Here is a 22,365-nt window from a genome sequence, read left to right as displayed (position 1 = left end):
AGTCCTAAGTTGGTCATTAAGACTAGCTACTTCATTATTTAATCTAGAAATTGCAACTAGGTGTTTACTACAAGCATCAATATCAAAATCCTTACACCTAGTACAAATTATAACATGTTCTACACAAGAATTAGATTTATTTGCTACTTCTAATTTACCACTTAAATCATTGTTAACACCTTGTAAAGTAGAAATGGTTTCATGACAAGTAGATAGTTCATAAGAAAGCATTTCATTTCTTTTAACTTCTAAAGCATAGGATTTTGTGCCTCCACAAATTTATCATGTTCATCATATAACAAATCCTCTTGCTTTTCTAAAAGCCTATCCTTTTCATTCAAGGCATCAATCAATTCATTGATTTTATCAATTTTATTTCTATCCAATCCCTTGAACAAGCTAGAGTAATCTATTTCATCCTCATCACTAGATTCGTCCTCACTTGAAGAAGCATAAGTAGAGTTTCGAGTACATACCTTCTTCTCCCTTGCCATAAGGCATGTGTGACGCTCGTTGGGGAAGAGGGATGACTTGTTGAAGGCGGTGGCGGCGAGTCCTTCATTGTCGGAGTCGGACGAAGAGCAATCTGAATCCCACTCCTTGCCAAGATGTGCCTCTCCCTTTGCCTTCTTATAGTTCTTCTTTTTCTCCCTCTTGATCCCTTGATCCTGATCACTATCATTGTCGGGACAGTTAGCAATAAAATGACCAAGCTTACCACATTTGAAGCATGAGCGCTTCCCCTTTGTCTTGGTCTTGCTTGGTTGCCCCTTGCGACCCTTTAGCGCCATCTTGAATCTTTTGATGATAAGGGCCATTTCTTCATCATTAAGTCCGGCCGCCTCAATTTGTGCTACCTTGCTTCTTGTTGCCTTGAGAGCAAGGGGTTGAGGCTCATTGATTGGACCATTCAATGCATCGTCCACGTACCTTGCCTCCTTGATCATCATTCGCCCGCTTACGAATTTTCCAAGGACTTCTTCGGGCGACATTTTGGTGTACCTGGGATTCTCACGAATATTATTCACCAAATGAGGATCAAGAACGGTAAAGGACCTTAGCATCAGTCGGACGACGTCGTGGTCCGTCCATCGCGTGCTTCCGTAGCTCCTTATTTTGTTGATAAGGGTCTTGAGCCGGTTGTATGTTTGGGTTGGCTCCTCGCCTCTTATCATCGCGAATCGTCCAAGCTCGCCCTCCACCAACTCCATCTTGGTGAGCAAGGTGACGTCGTTCCCCTCATGAGAAATCTTGAGGGTGTCCCATATTTGCTTGGCGTTATCCAAGCCGCTCACTTTTTGGTATTCATCCCTGCACAATGAAGCTAGAAGAACAGTAGTAGCTTGTGCATTCTTATGAATTTGCTCATTAATGAACATGGGACTATCCGTACTATCAAAGTGCATTCCACTCTCTACAATCTCCCATATACTAGGATGGAGAGAGAACAAGTGACTACGCATTTTGTGACTCCAAAATCCATAGTCCTCTCCATCAAAATGAGGAGGTTTACCAAGTGGAATAGATAATAAATGAGCATTTGCACTTTGAGGAATACGCGAATAATCGAAAGAAAAGTTCGAGTTAACCGTCTTTCGTTTGTCGTAGTCGTTGTCGTCGTTGTCCTTGTGGGAAGAAGTGGACTCATCACTGTCGTCGTAGTAGACGATCTCCTTAATGCGCCTTGTCTTCTTCTTCTTCCCATCTTTTCGTCTATGGCCCGAGCCCGAGTCGGTAGTCTTGTCATCCTTCAGCTCGTTGACGAAAGATTCCTTCTCTTTATCATTGATCACGATACCCTTCCCCTTAGGATCCATCTCTTCGGGCGGTTAGTCCCTTTGTGAAGAGAACGGCTCTGATACCAATTGAGAGCACCTAGAGGGGGGGTGAATAGGTGATCCTGTAACACTTAAAAACTTAAGCCACAAAAACTTGGTTAAGTGTTAGCACAATAACCGCCAAGTGGCTAGAGAGGAATCTTCAACAAAACACAATAACCAACAAGGATCAATCACAGAGATGGCACGGTGGTTATCCCGTGGTTCGGCCAAGACCAACGCTTGCCTACTCCATGTTGTGGCGTCCCAACGGACGAGGGTTGCAATCAACCCCTCTCAAGTGGTCTAAAGACCCACTTGAATACCACGGTGTTTTGCTTGCTTTTTCTCAATCCCGTTTGCGAGGAATCTCCACAACTTGGAGCCTCTCGCCCTTACACTTGAAATTCACAAAGAACACGGAGCAAGGGAGGGATTAGCAACTCACACAAGACACAAGAATCAGAGTGTCAACACGCACACAAGTCGCAACAAGAGCTCGCAACACAACTCAATGAGTTCACAACTCCACTAGAGCTCTATATGTTATCACAATGAAAAGAATGCGCGAAATCGATGTCTTGGTGCTTAGGAATGTTGTAGGAATGCTTGGTGTTCTCCTCCATGCGCCTAGGGGTCCCTTTTATAGCCCCAAGGCAGCTAGGAGCCGTTGATAGCAATCTTGGAAGGCTGATCTTGCCTTCTGTCGACTGGCGCACCGGACAGTCCGGTGCACACCGGACATTGTCCGGTGCCCGATTTCTTTCCATAAACGAAGCAGTCGACCGTTGGCAGGCTGAGAGCTGTTGGCGCACCGGACATGTCCGGTGCACACCGGACAGTCCGGTGCATTCTTCTAGCCGTTGGCTCGGCCACGTGTCCCGCGCAGATTGCGCGGCCGACCGTTGGCTCACCGGACAGTCCGGTGCACACCGGACAGTCCGGTGAATTATAGTCGTACGTCGCCGGTGGATTCCCGAGAGCGGCCAGTTCGCTCAAGCCAGCCTGGCGCACCGGACACTGTCCGGTGCACCACCGGACAGTCCGGTGCTCCAGACTGAGCTGAAACTTGGCTGCTCGAGCCAAGGCATTTTCAATTGGCTTTTTCCTGTTTCCAACACTTAGACACAATACATTAGTCACTAAAACAATGTACTAAGTCTGAGAAACATACCTTTGACCTTGGTTTGTACTTTGTCCACCATTTTACATTTAAGCACTTGTGTTAGACACTAAATCACCAAAATACTTAGAAATGGCCCAAGAGCACATTTCCCTTTCAGAATTCGAATTGAGGCACGAAATGATGTGGAATTGAGCCGATACTTCACGGATAGGTTTATATGGGTGAATATGAGTGAAGTGTGTACTTGGTTTGAATTTAGGCGAAGAAAATGAGCTTAGGGCACTCGGCTCGGAAACGATCGCTCAAAACGGGGAATTTGGTGAAATTAAAGCCTGGAATATCGGATGGGCGTGAAATTTGGCGAATATGTTACTGGAGGTATTGTGAAGGTGTCTGAAAAATTTGGGTTCAATTGGAGCATTTTTGGCTAGTTTGGGCATTTCACCGAACACGTGGTGTGTGGAGTTTTAGGGTTTCGGTGAAATGGCTATAAGAGGCTGTGAAACCCTCCCTAAGGAGCTGAGAACCTATAAGAATGTTCAAGGCAGACAGAGAAACACATTTCACCACTTGGTTTCACTGGAATTCAAAAGAATTTTTAATGGGCACAAAGGGGTGGAAGAGGGGGCTTCACTGGTGGCAGGAGCTCAGAGAGAAAGGGGGAAAGAGAGAGAGAAGAGGATACTCACCAGATAGGGAAGGGGAGAAGCACTTGGACGCCGCCGGTGAAGAGATCGCCGGAGAGGGGTGATCGCCGGCGAGGGTGTGATCGCCAGAGACCGAGAGAGGGGCAGAGAACAGAGCAGAGAGACTGCCTGGCCTCGGGCACGAGAGGGGAAAGAATTTTTTAAAAATCGAGTATGTGCGCACCGGACAGTCTACAGTGCCTGTCCGGTGCACACCGAACAGCGCACAGGAGAATGGAATTTTAGCGCGCGGCTGCCGGTGCACCGGACATTGCACAGTGCAGTGTCCGGTGCACACCGGACTGTCCGGTGAGCCCAGACAGAGGGAAGATTTGAAATTTTTTAATATTTCTATCTAATTTCCAACCAAATCAAATCCCAACTTATAATCACACAAAATAACACTTGTTGGGACAGGTATTGGCACCCTCATATATTTTCTCATATTTTTCAAAATATTTTGCCATAGGCTAGATGATTTTTAGAGAAAATAGGCAAATGGTGAAATTTGCATTTTGGCCTTGCACTAGGGGTTTTCATGAGTGATTTGAGTTTTGAATACTCCCCCTAAGTGCAGTACCTCATGCATATTTCAAGAACCAACAATTGCATAAAAAGTAAGAATTCAAGTGCTAAAAGCTTAAAACTAAGACTTGTCAAGTTTGATCCGAGTTAAGCTTTTTCACTCGCTTTGTTGGCGGTTATCTCAACTAGGTTAGACAAGCCCTAGATGCGATACAAGAAATTTAAACATGCAATGCAAGCTTGACAACACCATTTGACATCTTACATAAAATTTCTGAGATCAAGAATATTTAGTTCATTTCTCAACATGCAAAAGCGGGTCTTATCAAGTGGCTTAGTGAAAATATCCGCTAATTGATCTTCCGACCTCACTCCTTCTAAAACGATATCTCCTTTAGCAACATGATCTCTAAGGAAGTGATGACGGATATCAATGTGCTTGGTGCGAGAGTGTTGTACAGGATTATTAGCAATTTTAACAGCACTCTCATTATCACACAACAAAGGTACCTTTTCTAGAACTACACCATAGTCTAGAAGAGTTTGTTTCATATACAAAATTTGTGTGCAACAAGCACCTGCGGCAATGTATTCCGCTACGGCAGTTGACAAGGCAACACTATTTTGCTTTTTGGATGTCCATGAAACTAGTGATCTACCAAGCAGATGGCATCCCCCAGAAGAACTTTTCCTATCAATTTTGCAACCGGCATAGTCCGAATCGGAATAGCCAATTAGATCAAAAGTAGCTCCTTTGGGATACCACAGACCAACGCTTGTGGTGTGCCTAAGATACCTAAGAATTCTCTTAACAGCGCGAAGATGAGCTTTCTTAGGATTAGATTGAAATCTAGCACACATGCAGACACTAAACATAATATCGGGCCTAGATGCGGTAAGGTACAATAAACTACCAATCATAGAACGGTAGAGAGTTTGATTAACCGGGTTACCTCCCTCATCTAAGTCGAGATGTCCATTTGTTGGCATGGGGGTCTTGATTGGTTTGCACTTCTCCATGTTGAACCTTTTCAACAAGTCTTTGGTATACTTCTCTTGTGAGAGAAAGTTACCATCTTTCATTTGCTTGACTTGAAAGTCGAGGAAGTACGTTAGCTCACTAATCATTGACATCTCGAACTCCTTCGACATCAACTCACCAAATTCCTTGCAATGATAGTCATTTGTCGAGCCAAAGATTATATCATCAACATATACTTGACAAATGAAAATATCACTGTTATGTTTCTTTGTGAATAGAGTTGTGTCGACGGTCCCGATCTTGAATCCCTTTTCGATGAGGAAGTCGCGAAGGCGCTCATACTAAGCCCTTGGAGCTTGCTTTAGCCCATATAGCGCCTTAGACAACCTGTAAGCATGGTTAGGATATCTAGGGTCTTCAAATCCAGGTGGTTGCTCAACATATACAAGTTCATTTATGAAGCCATTTAAAAATGCACTTTTTACATCCATTTGATAAAGTTTTATATCATAGCATGATGCATATGCAAGTAGGATACGGATGGCTTCCAGTCGAGCAACCGGTGCAAAGGTCTCTCCAAAATCTAAGCCTTCAACTTGAGAGAAACCCTTTGCAACAAGTCTTGCCTTGTTCCTTACAATCACACCTTGATCATCTTGTTTGTTTCTGAACACCCACTTTGTTCCAATGATTCTTGCATCTTGTGGGGGCTTCTCTAGGGTCCAAACTTCGTTACGGGTGAAGTTGTTAAGTTCTTCATGCATGGCATTCACCCAGTCCGGATCCTGTAGCGCCTCATCTATACAAGTAGGCTCAACACAAGAAACAAAGGAGTGATGTTCAATAAAAGAAGCATGTCTATGTGATCGAGTAATAACCCCTTGTGAAGGACTCCCGATGATTTGGTTTTGAGGATGAGCTTGAAGTAGTGATGAGTTTCTCCTGTCAACCACTTGGGAAGAAGATCCTGGAGCATCAACATCTTCGGCTTGTACCCTTGCTTGTTCATGAGAGACAAATGTATCTTCATTTGCATGCCTCTCATCTTTTTCATCATCTTGTGGTACATTTGATGAAGAAGGTCTGTCAATGTTTTGCACCTCTTCTTCATCTTCTTTTGGTTTGATAGCTCCAATTGGCATGTTCTTCATTGCTTCCCTAAGTGGCTCATCACCTACATCATCAAGATTTTCAAGTGCTCCTTAGGAGCCATTAGTCTCATCAAATTCCACATCATATGTTTCTTCTACCACGCTAGTGGCATGGTTGAATACTCGATATGCTTTGGACTTTAATGAATAACCCAAAAGAAAACCAATATCACAACGTCTTTGAAACTTCACTAGGTGATGGCGTTTCTTGTAGATGTAGCATTTGCACCCAAACACCCGGAAGAAGGAGACGTCTGGCTTTTTCCCATTTAGCAGTTCATAGGGAGTCTTCGCAAGTAGCCGGTGAGGAAATAGCCTGTTTGATGCATAACATGCAGTGTTGACAGCTTCGGCCCAAAACCTCTCCGGTGTGTTATACTCATCAATCATTGTTCTTGCAAGTGTGATCAAGGTCCTGTTTTTCCTTTCAACAACTCCATTTGTTGAGGTGTGTATGTTGCAGATACTTCATGCTTGATCCCAATTTCATCACAGTACTCATGAATGTTGGTGTTGTCAAATTCTTTGCCATTATCACTTCTAATCTTCTTGATCTTGCAATCAAATTCATTTTGTGCTTTCTTGGCAAACTTCTTGAATATAGATGCAACTTCAGATTTGTCATGGAGAAAGAACACCCAAGTGTATCTTGAGAAGTCATTAACAATCACTAGACAGTAGAGGTTGCCACCGGCACTTACATAATTTGTAGGTCCAAATAAATCCATATGAAGCAGTTCCAGTGGCCTTGATGTTGACATGAAAGCTTTAGTAGGATGTGTATTAGCAACTTGCTTTCCAGCTTGACATGCACTACATGGCTTGTCTTTTTCAAACACCACATTCTTTAATCCTCTAACCATGTCCTTTTTTAATACCTTCTTGAGTGTGTTCATCCCAACATGTGCAAGCCTCCTATGCCAAAGCCATCCAAGTGAAGCTTTAGTGAAGAGGCAAGTTCTTAAGTCTGCATCTTCTGAAGTGAAATCCACTAAGTAGAGGTTGTTGTATCTAAATCCCTTGAACACCATTTATTCATCATCCATCTTTGATACAATAACCTCTATTGGAGTGAATAAGCATTGAAGTCCAAGATCACAGAGTTGACCCACTGATAATAAATTGAAGCTCAAAGGTGCAACCAAGAGAACATTTGATATTGATAAATCATTTGAAATTGCCACCTTGCCAAGTCCTTGCACTTTTCCTTTTGAATTGTCTCCAAATGTGATTTTATCTTGTCCATCAACATTCTCATCAAGTGAGGTGAACATTCGTGGGTTGCCTGTCATATGTTGTGTGCATCCACTGTTAATAACCCAATGGCTCCCACCGGTCTTGTAGTTCACCTACATCCATAGACAAATCAAGCTTGAGTTTTGAGGGTCCTATATTGCATAGGACCAGTGACTCTCTCAATCAAGGACTTTGCAACCCAGATTTGTCTAGGTCTACTCTTGTTTGGTGGACCTAGGAATGTAACTTTGACCTTTCCATTTGCAACATTTCTTAGAACATAATGAGCATTGAAAGCAAATGGTCTTGAATGCTTAGGCAAGGGAGTTGGTGGTTTGGCTTTGCAGTTGTGGGCAAAATGACCTTCATTTCCACACTCAAAGCATTTGATAGGCTTGTGAGTCTGCTTAGGCTTGTATTGAGTAGTAGCTTTCTTTTGCACAAAAGCATTGTATCCAATACCACTCTTGTTGTTTTTCATGACAGTGTTCATAAGCAACTCATTTTGGAGGTATTGGCCTTTGTTGAACTTTTGCACACTTGTTGCAAGATGTTCATTTTCATTCTTAAGTTTCTTGACCTCATTTTTAAGCCTTTCATTATCCACTGCCAACTCATTGTTGAAATCATTGTTCTCAATAGCAACCTTTCCTCTAGTAGTTGCATCAGTCAAGTATCTCTTCAATTTTTGGTTGTCTAGAGTCAAGACTTCAACTTTTTCAGTCAATTCAGCATGTAGGCTAGTTTGCTCTCCTTGACTCAAATCATCGCATGAGGTTGCTACATCAATCTTAACAACAGGGTTAATAGCCTCATGTGTTTTGCAAGATAAAATTTCATTTTCAACAAGAAGATTATCATGATCAAATTTAATCTGAGTATAGTCTTCCTTGATTTTTACTAGTCTATCTTGCAACTCCCTATTAGCTTAATTTAGCTTGTCACATTTATCCTTAGCATCTTTTAGGGAGGTTGTGAGCTCATTTACAGTTGATGACATAGTTTTATTTTCTTCTTTCATTTCATCACTAGCTTTCATAACTATGTCATATTTGGCATTTAAAGATTCATTTTCATTTTTCAACCTATCACATTTAGCTTTTGACTTTCTAATGATTTGAGTATATTATTTAAGCAAGTCAGCTAGCTCATCATATGAAGGTGAAGCAAATTCCTCATCACTATCACTATCATCAGTAATATCAATATCATTTTGTACCTTCCGTTCACCCCTAGCCATGAGGCATAGGTGAGAAGTCGATGATGGCGATGGTGGTGGTGAAGAGAAGTCCCCGACGATGGCGGCAACTTTTTCATCATTCTCTTCTTCACTTGAAGAAGATCCACTTGATGACTCAATGTCAGTGAGCCAATCACCAACAATATATGCCTTTCCATTCTTCTTCTTGTGGAACCTCTTTTGCTTCCCATCCTTCCTCTTGAAGAATTTCTTTTCCTTCTTTTCATCATCGCTGTCATCTTCTTTCTTGCCCTTGAACTTGTTCTTCTTGGGCTTGTTACATTGATGAGCAAGATGACCGAGCTCACCACAGTTGTAGCAATCCATCTCAAAAATGGGCTTTCTTTTGTTGGAAAAGAATTTCTTCTTTCTTGAATCAAATTTGATGCCTTCTCTGTTGAGCTTCTTCAACATCTTGGTGGTCTTCCTTACCATCAAGGCAATGTTAGCATCAAGGTCATCATCACTTGAGGATTCTTCCTCAACTTGTATTTTTGCTTTTCCTTCTCTTTCTTGATTAGCTTTGAGAGCCAAATCCTTTCTTTTGGAAGATGACTCTTCTTTGTAGTTGATGTGCATGTACATCTCATGAGCATTGATCTTTCCCAAAATCTGTGTAGGTGTGGTAACTAAAAGATCCATTTGATGTAGCACAGTGACAATGTGTCCATATTTGTCTATTGGGAGGACACTGAGAATCTTCCTCACAACATCCGGTTGTGAGATTTGAGTAAGCCCCAATCCATTAACTTCCTCTACAAGAATATTGAGACGTGAGTACATGGCATTGACATTTTCATTAGCAAGCATTTCAAAAGAATTTAACTTTCTCATGGCTATGTGATATCTCTCCTCACGCTCACTTCTAGTTCCTTCATGTAGAGCACAAATGTCCATCCACAAATCATGAGCATTTTTATGATTTCTTACTCTATTGAACACATCTTTGCAAAGGCCTCTAAAAAGGGTGTTTTTGGCCTTAGCATTCCATTTCTCATAATTAAACTCATCACCTACAAGATTTGTGCGATTTCTAGGTTCGGGGAATCCTTGTGTGGCGCCTTATAGACACCAATGTCTATAGCCTCTAAATATGCTTCCATACGAATTTTCCAATAAGGAAAATCGTCACCATAAAAAAACGGGAGGAGGTCCATCCCCACTGGACATCGTAACTCTTAGCGGTTAAGCTAATCTAAGAGCAACAAGGCTCTGATACCAATTGAAAGGATCACGATGCCCAAGAGGGGGGTGAATTGGGCTTTTCTAAAAATAACACTAATTAAAAGCTAAGCAAGAGCTAAGCAAGAGCCCAACTTCACCCCAACAACTAGCACTAAGATAATAATACTAGAAATACAATAGTGCTAAGACAATACTTCAAATACTTGCTAAACAAATACACAATGTAAAGTGCTTGAATTAAGTGCGGAATGTAAAGCAAGGTTTAGAAGACTCCTCCAATTTTTCCCGAGGTATCAAAGAGTCGGCACTCTCCACTAGTCCTCATTGGAGCACCCGCGCAAGGGTATAGCTCCCCCTTGGTCCTCGCAAGAACCAAATGCTCACTACGAGATGATCCTTTGCCACTCCGGCGCGGTGGATCCCTTGAGACCGCTTACAAACTTGAGTCGGGTCACCAACAAGATCTTCACAGTGATCACCGAGCTCCCAACGCCACCAAGCCGTCTAGGTGATGCCGATCACCAAGAGTAACAAGCCGTAGACTTTCGCTTGACCAAGAGAAGCCTAATGCAAGTGGTGTGTGCTCTAGGTGGCTCTCGCTAGCGCTAATGAGGAACAAATGCGGGATTAAGATTCTCTAATCTCCTCACTAGGCTTTTGGTGCTTGCAATGCTCTAGCAATGTGCTGGAATAAATGTGGGGTGCAAGACGTTGAATATGGTAGGTGGAGGGGGTATAAATAGCCCTCATCCACCAACTAGCCGTTACAGGCATTTCACTGCGCACGGGCGCACCGGACAGTCTGGTGCGCCACCGGTGCGCCAACGGTCATTTCCAACGGCTAGTTCTGACAGTTAGCCATTGGACTCATGGCACACTGGACAGTGAACAGTCACTGTCCGGTGCACACCGGATAGTCCGGTGCACTGTCCGGTGCACTGTCCGGTGCGCCACTATAATTCACTTCTGAAACTTGTGCGCTCGGGTTTTGCTGCCCGGGGGAGACCTTCCCCTGGGCCAGCCTGGCCCACCTGGCAGATGGTGCACCGGACAGTCTGGTGCCCCAGGGCCAGAAACCCTACCTCTTGTTTTTCAGCTGATTTTCAAATCGGTTTTCGTTCTAACTTGTGAGTGAGTTCTAGAGTGACACCTAGCACTGAATGTGAGTGTGAATGCTCTTGGGGATCGATCTGTCCACGATCCGGGCAGGTGCGGCGCCCTTTCATGGGATCATCCCCGGAAAGCGTGTCCTGCCCCTTGGACAACACGATTTGTCTGTCTGCTTCAGAACTCCCTCCAACTTCCGAAAGGAAACCCTCACGTTCGAGGTGGTCAGGTTCCGAGGGACCTACCACGCGGTGTTGGGAAGGCCATGCTACGCCAAGTTCATGGTCGTCCCCAACTACACGTACCTCAAGCTCAAGATGCCAGGCCCCAACGGAGTCATCACAATCGGATCCACATACCGCCACGCGTACGAATGCGACGTGGAATGCGTGGAGTACGTCGAGGTCATCGCCGAGTCCGAGGCCCTCATCGCCGACCTAGAGTGCCTCTCCAAGGAGGTGCCTGATACGAAGCGCCATGCCGGCAACTTCGAACAGGCCGAGGCGGTTAAGTCCGTCCCTCTCGACCCCAGCAATGACGCCGACAAGAAGGTCCGGATCGGCTTCGAGCTCGGCCCCCAAATAGGAAGCAGTGCTCGTCGACTTTCTCCGCGCAAATGCCAAAATTTTTGCGTGGAGTCCCTCGGACATGTCGGGCATACCGAGGGATGTCACCGAGCACTCGCTGGATATCCGAGCTGGAGCCCGACCCGTGAAGCAGCATCTGCGCCGTTTCGACGAAGAAAAGCGCAGAGCCATAGGCGAGGAGATCCACAAGCTAATGGCCGCAGGGTTCATCAAAGAGGTATTCCATCCTGAATGGTTAGCTAACCCTGTGCTTGTGAAAAAGAAAGGTGGGAAATGGAGGATGTGCGTCGACTACACCGGGTTGAATAAAGCATGTCCGAAGGTTCCCTACCCTCTGCCTCGCATCGATCAAATTGTGGACTCCACTGCTGGGTGCGAAACCCTCTCATTCCTCGACGCCTATTCAGGTTATCACCAAATCAAGATGAAAGAGTCCGACCAGCTCACGACTTCTTTCATCACACCTTTTGGCATGTACTGTTATACTACTGTGTCATTTGGCTTGAAGCATGCAGGTGCAACATACCAAAGGTGCATGAACCATGTGTTCGGAGAACACATCGGCCGAACGGTCGAGGCTTACGTCGATGACATCGTTGTCAAGACGAGGAAAGCCTCCGACCTCCTCTCTGACCTTGAGACGACATTCAAGTGTCTGAGAGCGAAAGGCGTGAAACTCAATATCGAGAAGTGTGTCTTCGGAGTCCCCCGAGGCATGCTCCTGGGGTTCATCGTCTCCGAGCGGGGCATTGAGGCCAACCCGGAGAAAATCGCGGCCATCACCAACATGGGACCGATCAAAGATTTGAAAGGAGTACAGAGGGTCATGGGATGCCTTGCGGCTCTGAGCCGCTTCATCTCGCACCTCGGCGAGAAAGGATTACCCTTGTACCGCCTCTTATGGAAGGCCGAGCGCTTCACTTGGACCCCCGAGGCCGAGGAAGCCCTCGGAAACTTAAAGGCGCTCCTTACTAATGCGCCCATCTTGGTGCCCCCCGCTGCGGGAGAAGCCCTCTTGATCTACGTAGCCGCAACCACTCAGGTGGTCAGCGCCGCGATCGTAGTCGAGAGACGAGAAGAAGGGCATGCACTGCTCGTCCAGAGGCTGGTCTACTTCATCAGTGAGGTACTATCCGAGACCAAGATCTGCTACCCGCAAATCCAGAAGCTACTATACGCGGTAATTCTAACGCGGCTAAAATTGCGACATTACTTCGAGTCTCATCCGGTGACTGTGGTGTCATCCTTCCCCCTAGGGGAGATCATCCAGTGCCGAGAGGCCTCGGGTAGGATAGCAAAGTGGGCAGTGGAGCTCATGGGCGAAACACTCTCATTCACCCCTCGGAAGGCCATAAAATCTCAAGTCTTGGCAGACTTCCTGGCTGAATAGGTTGACACCCAATTGCCAACAGCTCCGATCCGGGCCGAACTTTGGACCATGTACTTCGACGGGTCGCTCATGAAAACTGGAGCAGGCGCTCGCTTGCTCTTCGTTTCACCCCTCGGAAGGCATCTTCGCTACGTGATACGCCTCCATTTTCCGGCGTCAAACAACGTGGCCGAGTATGAGGCTTTGGTTAACGGGCTGCGCATCGCCGTCGAGCTAGGGGTTTGGCGCCTCGACACTCGTGGCGACTCGCAGCTTGTCATTGACCAAGTCATGAAGAACTCCCACTGTCGCGACCGGAAGATGGAGGCCTAATGCGACGAAGTTCGGCGCCTGGAAGACAAGTTCTACAGGGCTGGAACTCAACCATATCGCTCGATGGTACAACGAGACTGCGGATGAGCTGGCTAAAATAGCCTCGAGGCGGATAACGGTTCCCCCGGACGTCTTCTCCAGAGACATACATCAACCCTCCGTCAAGATCGACGACACGCCCGAGCCCGAGGAGGCCTCGGCCCAGCCCGAGGTACCCTCGGCCGCCGAGGGTGAGGCCTTGCGCGTCGAGGGAGAGCAGAATGGGGTCACACCAAACCTGAACTGGCAGGCCCCGTACCTAGAATATAATATCTCCTCCGAGGAGAGCTGCCCCTCGACAAGGCCGAAGCTCGGTGACTGGCGCGGTGCGCCAAGTTGTTCGTCTTACTGGGTGATGAAAAGGAGCTCTACCACCGCAGCCCCTCGGGCATTCTCCAACGATGCATATCCATCGCCCAAGGACAGGAGCTGTTGCAAGAAATAAACTCGGGGGCTTGCGATCACCATGCAGCACCTCGGGCCCTCGTCGGAAACGCTTTCCGACAAGGTTTCTACTGGCCAACCGTGGTGGCCGACGCCACTAGGATTGTACGCTCCTGCCAAGGGTGTCAATTCTACGCGAGACAGACGCACCTGCCCGCTTAGGCCCTACAGACAATACCCGTCATCAGGCTGTTTGCCGTGTGGGGTCTGGACCTCGTCGGTCCCTTGTAGAAGGCACCCGGGGGCTTCTCGCACCTGTTGGTCGCCATCGACAAATTCTCCAAGTGGATCGAGGTCCGACCCTTAACCAGCATCAGTTCCGAGCAGGCGGTGGCATTCTTCACAAACATCATCCATCGCTTTAGGGTCCCGAACTCCATCATCACCGACAATGGCACGCAGTTCACTGGGAAGAAGTTCCTGGACTTCTGCGAGGACCACCACATCTGTGTGGACTGGGCCGCCGTAGCTCACCCCATGACGAATGGGCAGGTGGAGCGTGCCAACGGTATGATTTTGCAGGGACTTAAACCGAGGATCTACAACGACCTCAACAGGTTTGGCAAGCGGTGGATGAAAGAGCTACCCTCGGTGGTCTGGAGTCTGAGGACGACGCCAAGCCGAGCCACGGGTTTCTCGCCGTTCTTTCTAGTCTATGGGGCCGAGGCCGTCCTACCCACGGACTTAGAATACGGTTCCCCGAGGACAAAGGCGTACGACGACCGAAGCAACCAGACCAGCCGAGAAGATTCACTGGACCAGCTCGAAGAAGCTAGGGACGTGGCCTTACTACACTCGGCGCGGTATCAGCAGTCTCTGCGACGCTACCACGCTCGAATGGTTCGGCCCCGAGGCTTCCAGGTGGGAGACTTGGTACTTCGGCTGCGGCAAGACGCCCGAGGACACCACAAGCTCACTCCTCCCTGGGAAGGGTCGTTCATCATCGCCAAGATTTTGAAGCCCGGGACATACAAGATGGCCAACGATCAAGGCGAGGTCTACAACAACGCTTGGAACATCCAACAGCTATGTCGCTTCTACCCTTAAAATGTTTCAAGTCGTTCTTGTACCTTGTTTTTTCTTTACATACGTAAATAAAGTCTAACCGACAAGTAAGAATTAGCCTTGCCTCGGCAAAGCCCGACCCTCCCTCGGGGGCTAGAAGGGGGGAACCCCCTCTGCGTCAAAATTTTCCTCGGAAAAGTTTTCTACCAAAGGAAAAGTTTTCTACCAAAAATGACTTTCGACTATATCGATAACGGAACCCTGAAAACGACAAGAGGGACCTTGAGCGGCAAGGCCAACCGAGCCGAGGGACTCCTACGCCTCCGGGATACGGATACCTCACTCATCACCTTCCACGAAAAGTAACTCATGCTCGGATAAGCGGTTCTACTATCGAACAAGTCCTAAATGCTCGGGTAGAAAACGACTTTCGTGCTTTCGACTATATCGATAGCGGGATCCTAAAAACCATGAGAGTACACGTAAGCGGCAAGGCCGACCGAGCCGAGGGACTCCTACGCCTCCGGGATACGGATACCTCACTCATCACCTTCCGCGAAAAGTAACTCACGCTCGGATAAGCGATCCTGCTACCGAACAAGTCCTAACGCTTGGGTAGAAAACTACTTTCGTGCCTTCTCGACTATATCGATAACAGAATCCTGCAAACGAGTGAGAGTGCACGTAAGTGGCAAGGCCGACTGAGCCGAGGGACTCCTATGCCTCCGGGATACGGATACCTCACTCGTCACCTTCCGCGAAAACTAACTCTTGCTCGGATAAGCGATTCTGCTACCGACGAACAAGTCCTGATACTCAAAACGAGAGGAAAGGAAATGCAGCTTTATAACACGACAATAAGATGTTTAGGCCTCAGCGGCCGCAAAAAACATACGCATACTACAGACAAACTGTTCCTGTAGGTTCAGACATAGGCAGGGGGAGCAGCAGCACCCTCGGCGACGTTTCCACCCTCGGTGGAACCTGGCCCAGCCTCAGACGGCGACACGGGCGGAAGGATCTCCACCTCGAAGGAGGACGCCAGCACCTCGCTTGGGCCCTCATGGCTAGGCTCTCCGCAAGGGCCCCGGCCCGAGCAGACACCCCGGCTAGCCGCTCCATAGCCTCAGCCATATGTCCCCCGAGGACCTCAGCCCGGCTCACGGCCTCGACGGCGTGACTCCGGGATTGGTCCTGCTCGCGGCTGCTCCAGCCGCCGCCGCTGCTGCACCTCCTCGGCCTGGGAAGCCACATGCTCCCGGGCCGACGAAGCCTCTTTTCGAGCCGACTCCGCCTCTGTCCACGCCGACACCGCTGCCTCCGGCTCCAGCTCATCGCAGAGCGGCCGAAGGTTCTAAAACTGAGCAAGAGAGGCCTTGAGCGGCAAGGCCGACCGAGCCGAGGGACTCCTACGCCTCCGAGATACGAATACCTCACTCGTCACCTTCCGCGCAAGGCAACTCACGCTCGGTTAAGCGGTTCTGCTAGCCGACAGGCAAGTCCTAGTGCTCGAAATGAGGAAGAAACACAGCTTCATGTTCAAATGCCCAAATGTTCAGGCCTCAGCAGCCGCAAAGAACAAACACTCATACTCAGGGTACCATTACAAACGGGACTCTGGTTCCACTCCTGCGGGTATGAACAACCTCCACACCGGAAGGCCTGCGGGATAACAAACTCTAGGTGGCTCGCCGGCGACCACTGCACCAGCAGCGCGACAATGACCTCCGTCTTGGACGGCTAGACAGCAGCAGCGATGGCCTCAAGGCCAACGCTACCGCTGAAAGGCCCTCGTTCACGTCCCCTCACAGAGGACGAGAACTAGCCATTAAAGCCAAAGAGCCGGAGGCTCCGAGCGCAGGTGGCACTGATGGTCTCGTCGGCGGAGGCAACCGCTTCGACAGAGGAAGCCTCACCTATGGCGACCACCACCTCAGCACCGACGACAGCGGCCACCTGCCCACCAACACCGCACTGGCGAGCGGCGGCCGCCCCAAAGCGCACCGGCAGGTCCTCACCCTCGTCCTCGCCACAAGAACGAGAACGGGACCGTCCCAGAACACGAGTACCGCCCTCGCGGCGTACGACATGTTGTGCGACCCCCTGGTGCAGCCGACAACGCAAGGAGGACGTGGATGTGGCCGGCCTGCGCACGGCGCGACCGACACCCGACTCGGCGCACCCTCCTCCTCAGCACGGACGATGAACGTCCTTGAAGCCGAGGATAGGGGGAGGCCACGACCCGGCTCGCTTTTCCCCACCATGAGGCCCGCGGTCATCATCCTGGGTGACCGTCGGCAGGGGACTGCAGCCGGCTGCGTGATGAAAATCCTTGAAGCCGAGCGATGTCTGAAGAGCGCCAACCCCCACGAGGTCGCGCTCCTCCAGCAACGGCAAGGAGAAGGCAACGCAGGTGCACCCCATCTGGGGGCTCGCAAGGCGGAAGGGCGCGATTAATCCGAGAAGTACGAAGGCATGGCTACTGCTCGGGGATCGATCCCTTTTTAAAGGCGGCTCTCCCCACTCGCATCCTCAAGCGTCACAGGCAAAGTCTCCACCGACGTGCTCCAGGGTTCTCACCCTCCGACGTGGGGGCTGGGTCCCACACGTCATGCGAGCTGACCTGGAACGGAAGAAGCCAAACCACCGCACGCGGAGCATGTAACCGCCCCGCGGTTATAAGCACTCATCCATCCTCGCCGAAACCAGCGGTCGAAAGGGCGGACTGCCATGCAAATGGCGTGCAAACCGCACCGCGATTGTGCACCCTTTCGGCATCGTCGCATCTGGCGATCCAACATGGAGGCTCGGGCCCACATGTCATGTAACCAGCGCGCCGGTTACTACGTGCAAAAAACTGCACCGCCACTTGCGCCAATGCCGCGTTGTTGGGGGCCTTCGGCTTCCGAAGGTCCTCAAAAACATGATTTAACAATGTCTCTAGAGTATAATGTGTGGACAGGGATCTTCGAACTAGAACCCACGGTATGAAGAAGCACGGAAAGAATACGAAGGATGGAACAGAGCCGAAGCTGTGCGCAAGGGAGCTTCGGCATGATGGCAGAAAAGAGGAAACCGACTTAAAGAGGAAAAGACTATCTAGACCCATATAGATTACTATAGAGTTATTGTCAAAAGCAAAGGGCCTGGATGTAATTTTGCATGGGCTACGACCCGTGCCTATAAATAGGTGAACAGTATTCCCGTACTGTTCACGCTGACTTGGCATTCGCTTTCGCGTCACGCTTGTACCCTTGCTTTCCTTCGAGCCGAAGGTACATTTATAATTTGTTATTATTGATACAGTAACGCAAATAAAAATAAGTTGATAATAATGTTTGAAGTGTTTATGTTATTTTCCATATTTTGTATATGAGTCCTTCTTCATCATTTATTGTACTTATGAAGGTATGTCCTTCATAACCTTCGTCCGAAATTCATTATATCTGAAGGGAGATAATGCTTCGAAGGACGAAGGACTTTAACATTTAACACTTTCTATGTTGCCTTGTTCTTAACTCTTAGCATTTGAGAACAAGTCCCCAACATTGGAGCCCACCTCCGGTGAACTCACTTCCACTTTTTGAGTTTCGAACACCTTCGGCAAGCGAAGATCTTCGTCATGCCGCCAAAGAAAGCTTTAGCAACAGGGGCTGCCGCTCTGCAGCCGCTGGACCCCAACCAGGAGACCCTCTCTCTTCAGGAGGCCCAAAGCCAGAAGAGGAAGGCCACCAGTCCAACGCCTCAGGAGGACGACTTAGATCAAGAGATCAGGAATATGGAGATGCTCCATCAGCAGGTGCAAAGGAAGAAGGAAAAGATGGCTAGGCTAGCTGACCTGCAAAGGCAGATAGACGAAGCCTCTGAAGAAGTTCGCCATCTTGCTCAAGATGAGCAGAACCGAAGGCCTCAGCACAGAGAGCTTCATCAAGAGGGCTTCTTCAATGAGGATGACTGGTATGAGGATTTCCATCATGGAAATTTTGCTTTTGATGATACTTCTCCTCTGTCAGCAGAACTGCAGGCTACACCTTGGCCTCCGTCTTACAAGCCACCTCAACTCCCCATGTACGACGGACACTCAGATCCGAAGCAGTTTCTGATGAGCTACGAAGCAACAATATCTTCCTATGGTGGCAATACTGCAGTCATGGCGAAGTCTTTTGTCATGGCTGTCAAGAATGTTGCACAAACCTGGTACTCCTCTCTTCGGCCAGGAACAATCACATCATGGCAGAAGCTGAAGGATATGCTGATTACCAGTTTCCAAGGGTTTCAAACGAAGTCGGTCACCGCTCAAGCTTTATTCCGGTGCACCCAAGATCATGAAGAATATCTTCAGGCGTATGTCCGAAGGTTCTTACACCTGAGGGCACAAGCGCCAACAGTGCCCAATGAAATTGTCATTGAGGCCATGATCAAGGGGCTTCGGCCAGGACCTACGGCCCAATACTTCGCCAGGAAACCCCCTCAGACCCTGGAAAAGTTGCTCCAAAAGATGGATGAATACATTCACGCTGATAATGATTTTCGTCAAAGAAGAGAGGAAGCTTACAGGTTCTCCGAAATGACCAGGGGCTTCTGAGGGAGAATCCACCCAAGACATGTGAGATCAATCCATTCCACTCAAAATGATGACAGAGGAAGCCAGCAACAGCGGCCACAATACTCCTCTCAGGCTTCGGGGCAACAACAGAGCTATCTTCGACCGCCAGCTCCAAGGGGCAGAGGCGCCAGGGGCTTCGGAGGAAGATTTGGGGATCAGCCCAGGAAAATTTATTGCTTATTCTGCGGTGAGGACAAGGGCCATACTACCAGGATGTGCCATGTCGCCATCCAGAAACAGAAAGAGATAGCAGAAGCTGCAGCCCAACAGAGCCAGCCGAAGCAAGTTATGCATACTGCTTCATATCACTCACCATACATTCCAGAGTATGTGGGTAACCATCCTGCAGCTTCTGTTGCTTCGGCAAGCCAACCTCAGGTGTCTTGGCAACAGCCTCCACCTCCACCACCAATGCAACGAGGCCAGCAGCCAGAAGGGAGCCAGCACACTCATCAACAGCGAGACTTCAGAGAGGAGTCTGAAGCTCGCACAGTCAACATCAGTGTGCTAGAGTCGAAGCACATCTACTAGAAGATATCCTACCTTGGCAACATTTCTTGCATTTGTTTTCATTTTTTCGTTTAAATAAGGAATAATCATTAAATCTTAAGTTTTTCTTCTCATTTACAATTTTTTGTAACAGCTTCATTTTTTACCATAGTAAAAATATATCTTCTCCATAGATTTACGGAGTCAGAAAAATTGCCGAAGCTCGGTCTTAAGAGCTCGTGATTACAGAAAGTATCTTCGAAGATACAAAAAAAGTCGTTCCTAAGGGAGCGCAGCGTAAGTTTTCTGCTCAAAAGTCGTTCCAAAGGGAATGCAGAGCTTACAGCGAAAAATAAACGTTGATTCCGCTGAAGTAAAAGGCGAAGAAGTTCCTAAGGGAGGCTTACAGCGAAAAATAAACGCTGATACCGCCGAAATAGAAGGCAAAGAAGCTTCTAAGGGAGGCTTACATCGAAAAATAAACGATGATCTTCGGCAAATATCATTTTGCATAACATCACATCATTTCCATAGCATAACATCATACATCATATTGCATCAATGGCGCAAGAAGGGGGTTCAATGTTGTTCTTCGGAGATTGTTTTGAAGAAGCAGTGCCAAGGCACAAAAATAATCATTGAAGAAGCATACCTTCGTCAAACTCTAAAAATATCTATTGCTTACTGATTTTACGAAGATTGGATGTTTTTATGAAATATGGATATTCTTCACGAAGCATGAAAAGAAGGGAAGGTGTTTTTTCGTCGAAGGCTCAAAAACGGTATGCACATAAAATTTCATGCATCGTAAAGAATTGAGTTACAAGCAGCTTATATATTACATTCAAGCTTATGAAAATATTACACACTTTATCCAGCAAATATTACATTCTAAATGTCTTTACAATAGCAGCTAATCTTCTCTTAAGACCACTTCCACAACTTCGTTTAATAATTGATCAACAACCTTATCCATAATAGCTTCGGCCATTTTTCTAATTTCGTCATCCCCCTTTGCGTTGGGGTCCGCCAATGGCTCGGCGGGCTCTGGGGGAGAAGATAGTGCGGCTGTGTTACAAAGTGTAAATAAGTCCGAAATCATATAATTACAACATAAAGTCAAAAACTAGTAGTCAATACCTATTCGCCTCTCGAGATCCGCACTTTTCTCGGTGGCCTCTGCTACTTTTCTAGCGTCGTGAATACCTTTCTCACTTTTCCTTATAATTTCTTAAGCCATCTCCCAGCCACCATTTTCCCAGATGTCGGTGAAAAATTTTCCACCAACCAAGCTTGCTTCGGCCGAAGGGTCTTTTATGTCTTCAGAAGATAAGTCGGCTTCGGTTTGTGCCAAAGATTTCACATGATCGCAGCCTTTTCTCTCCAAAACAGTGGCAATCCCCCTAGCACCCGAGAAGGCACATATGTCTCCGTGGCCATTCAAAACTTCTTCAAAAGCTTTAGCTTCGTGGCTGATCCATTCAATTGGGCCCTCGGGGTAGCCCCTTATGAAATTTTCTTCACTTGAGAACGCGCCAACGCTGGCGAAGCTGGTTTTTATTTTCTTAACACATTCTATAGACTTTTCATAACACCTTTTCTTGGATGCACGAAGCTCTTCAACGTTTTTCTCTAAATGATTTGCCCATTGTTCACTAATTTCTCGTTTAGCTTCTTCAACTGTGCATTTTTCTTTAGCTTCGGCTAGCTGTTTCCGAAGATCCTTAATTTCGCGCTTCTGGGCCTCAGCTTGAGCTTTGAAAGCAGCTCATCTTCTTTTATTCTATCCACCAACGAATGTAGTATTTTATCTTTTTCGAGACCTTCGTTCCTTAGTTCAATTACTTCGGAACGAAGGTTGCTCAAGGCTATGGTACACCCTTCATTTTCGGCATCTTTTTGTGCCCTCAGGGCATTGCTAAGTATAAGGCCCTGCAAAAAAATGCGCTAATAAGTTTAAGCAAATGAAAAATTTTGGCTTCAAAAAATAATACAAAGATCTCATTTTTCACCTTTAAACTATTGTATGCTAAGCTGTCGGCCAGCTCGTCTTTTGACAACACCGAAAGCCCGTCTTCTAATGTCGGGAATCCGAAGCTCTTGCTCATCTCCCGACAGACAGAAATCTCCTTGCTGTCAGGGAGACAATACAAGAAGTCTTCTTCTCCGCTGCCGTTGAATATCAGCGCCCCTTTTGGATATTTCAATTTTTGCGCATAGAACTAAGCTTCTCGTTTTTCTTTTTCGGTCAGATTTTTACCCGAAACATGACGTAAGACATAGTTAGGAGCTTCGGAAGATGCTTCGGGAATAGGTGTGGCGGTTTTCTCAGATAAAATTTCTTCTGCAGATTCTTTTTCCGTTTCTTTTTCAATTTCCAAGAATTCCCTCTTGGTAGGCTATGAAAGCCCAGTTTCCGCTTGACTTTTGGCAGCTTC

Source organism: Zea mays, chromosome 1 (assembly GCF_902167145.1).
Source record: "Zea mays cultivar B73 chromosome 1, Zm-B73-REFERENCE-NAM-5.0, whole genome shotgun sequence".
In the NCBI taxonomy this organism is placed as follows: Eukaryota; Viridiplantae; Streptophyta; class Magnoliopsida; order Poales; family Poaceae; genus Zea; species Zea mays.
This window is presented reverse-complemented; position numbering follows the sequence as displayed.